The 3,285-nt window shown below is 36.8% G+C and overlaps 1 long non-coding RNA gene across 1 annotated transcript; it reads left to right on the top strand.

Moving 5' to 3' along the window:
• Nucleotides 1-1,421: 1,421 nt before the first annotated feature.
• On the top strand, nt 1,422-3,024 carry LOC107792131 (uncharacterized). Its single transcript, XR_001649453.2, has 2 exons — nt 1,422-1,762; nt 1,860-3,024. It is a non-coding gene; the product is annotated as an uncharacterized LOC107792131 (long non-coding RNA).
• The last annotated feature ends 261 nt before the right edge of the window (nt 3,025-3,285 follow it).

The following is a 3,285-nucleotide window of genomic DNA, read 5'->3' as shown; positions in this document are numbered from 1 at the left end:
GCGCGCGCGCGCGCGTGCGCACTCCATACCCACAAAAAACTAGTCAAAACAATCTATTATACGCTACTTACAAGCATAAGTAACTTGAGTCTAAAAGAATAAAGTTTTATACATGGAGGAACAAAAATAATGATTAACTTGTAATTTGAATTTTGAACTTGCTGCTATGAAGGAGATTAGAGTTCTCTTTGTATTTATAAAAATAATTAAATATTTGTTACTTTTGGGAGATATTAGCACACTAGCGGACAAGATAAAGAATTGGGAAAGACCATGAATTAGGGCTTCAATCAATAGAAAAGGTCTTGACTTTCAAATTTAATACTTTTGAGTTCCTTTTTAAACCTTTTGAGTAATTACCAAACTGACTTTTGAGAATTTGGGTATTATATGAAGGACTTATTCAACAAAATTTGTTTTAATTTGAAAAAGTCTCTCAGGCTTACTCCTCACTAAAAAAACGCGTCTCGAACGCCCGTGCATATGCCTCTTGAGACTTTCGCCCCACACCATCGCCCTGAGACGTTTTTGGTACGCCTCACCCCGGGGCTCGCCCTGAACACGCTTTTCAAAATACTGGTTTTAGGTACCATTTCCAGCTACAGAGCTCAACTTTGTATCATACATAAAGCTATGTTTAATTATAATATACATCTTTCCAATTAAATTTTGGCAATGCATTTGGACACAATATTCTTTCCGTGCTCTATCTTTTGATAAAATAAACTGATCCAACAAGCTTTGGCGCTTTGGTTAATCCGAAAATGAAACCAAGAAATCAAAATACTCCACTAATTTTTGGTGACAGAATGGTGGTCAAGACTAGTGGTGAGATGGTGATGAAAGAATAGGCAAGTGGTTGGTGAAGAGGGAGGTAGTGGTGGAAGGAGAAATTGTGGGGGGGGGGGGAAAATGGGATAGATATGATGAGGTGGCATGCCATGCGATATCCACATTGATATGTCACGCCATATAAAATAATTTTTCAACGATGGAGGGTCCTAATAATAGAGGGGTATTTTTGAATTAGTTTTATAACGTGAAAACTATTATGGACCAATAATATGACGAACGGTATAAGTGAACATTATCAAATAGTAAAGAAATATTTTTTACCGATTCCGATTTTTCTTTTGGAAAAATAAGCGTGAAGCATGTTGTAACACATTACGAGGATTTGCTTTCCTAGTAAAAAAAAGGCAATCGGAATCCTTCCTCTATTTATTTTTTGGCCTTTTATTATTTGTGGTCCACTGTATTCAACAACAGCCATCTAGATATTTCCGTAACCTACTCATCGCCAGCCTTTAGCCCTACTCCACAGACAACGCATCTCAATCGTTAATCATCTACCAGCTCATTCAATCTAAACCGTCCGATTATCCTAACCACGCTATAAAATAACGCATCATCTCTTTATCAACTTGCATCCCATTTTCAACCTCTTCCGAGTCCACCGTTTTTTTTTTCCTCTTCAGATCTGTTCCTTATCATTTATCTGCTTCTGATGCTGTATTCAGACCTGTGTAGATCGTTCGCCGATCTACAGTTTGAATATGGTTTCGAGTTGCATCGGACATCGATTTTTTGATCGTTGGGCCGGAGGTTTTGTTACGAAACGTTTGACTTTGAGAAATGAGTTGATGAAAGCTTCATAATTTGGAAGAGTAGCTCTTGTCTGCTTGTTAGTTGTTCCAAAGCAACCAAATCTGGTTATTCAAGTCGATTCGAGGTTTCATCGTTTGCTGCTAGAGTTCTGTCGGTGAGCCTATATGTTTCTATTATATTTTGAATTCATCTACCGTTTTGGACCAAATTCTATTTATTGACATCTGTTGTGGTGTTTCTGTTTGCTACAGGTTTGATTCTACATGCGGCTCAAATTGACCACATATCTGTTCTGTAGAGCTGCTTGACTAATCAGATCTGATTGGTGCTTCAACTGTCGAACTGTGGGTCGATTAGCCGATGGTTATCGGCGAGGTTGTGGTTGTTAGAGAAGGTTTATCATTGTTTAATTTGTTGTCTATTATGAGTTGCATCATTGATGAGCATTAACCTTTCTGATACGCATGCATATGTACGTACGAGTTAGTTATATTGTCATAGAGAAAAAGAGATTTTTGTTGTTGTTTTCCGACCTTTGCCATGATGGGTGCGCTCGCATGGCAGGTCACTATACCCAATAAAGTTTCTATTTTTTGTTTTGGGAGAGAGCTGGCACAGGTTTTTTGCCTGGCGCTCCTCTCTTTGTGTCTTGTCTTTTGTTTTTTCTCTTCCTTGTTCCATAGATTTATGCGCAAGATCAATACCACCAAGAACGTCACATCAGATTGTTGGTTACTTGCCCTTTGAATGATGGTCTTTTATTCAAGGGCAAGTGAACTTAAATTTGACATTGGTCAGGCTAATGCTAGGATTAATCTGCTCCAGCACTCCAATCAAAGGTACAAGAACGAATTCCCTTCACAAACATTTACGTTCAACTTGGCATATAGCATATTGCCGTTCCATGAGTAAGTCTTTCAAGTAGCAGTCCTTATACAATTCCCTCTACATTTAATGCTCATCTTAGACAACGATGGCAATATTGATCTACTTGTCAAAAATGAGATCTAACTATTAATTCCAAGCTAGTGAGACGCTAATAAATTGCTTATTAAAAATAAATACTCTTTTATGAATCGTATTGTGCGAGATTATAGAGCTACATTCTATCTAGGAATATTATAAAACTCCTTTGCAAGAAAAAATGTTACTACATTTGGTAACAGTTAACAACTTGATAACTTAATTACATTTTTGAATGGGTAAACTAGTTTCTAAAATATTAGGTTTTGCAAATATGTCCGCTTTGATTGACAGGCGTGCGGCATACTTCCTAGTTGGTTGTTCTTATAAAACGAGATTGTTAACCCTGTGAATTATCCGTTACCACTTCTCTTGTTTAGATTTCCGATGATTTCCAGTGTTATCTTCGTCCAAGTAATTAGAATGTGTAGTGTGGAATTCTTTTTATTCAAATGTTTCACTGTCTTCCTAATTTTTATTAGTTTGTGGCATGTTAGAGTTTCAATAGTCAGTTATTGATTGGTAAAACTAGTGGGAAAATTTGTTGTAATGTGCAAATTTGAATGGTAAGTTTTGTGAGTGCAGTATTTTATTTTGTAATCTTGGAGGGGTGAATCGTATGTTCTCAAATATGTTTCAGTATTTGGAGAGAATGTCATTCTTCTCTCCACTGGATTTGAGATGGTGCTCTCTACTTGTTGAAGATCAATAAAA

Source organism: Nicotiana tabacum, chromosome 15, assembly GCF_000715075.1.
Source record: "Nicotiana tabacum cultivar K326 chromosome 15, ASM71507v2, whole genome shotgun sequence".
Classification (NCBI taxonomy): Eukaryota; Viridiplantae; Streptophyta; class Magnoliopsida; order Solanales; family Solanaceae; genus Nicotiana; species Nicotiana tabacum.
This window is presented reverse-complemented; position numbering and strand designations above follow the sequence as displayed.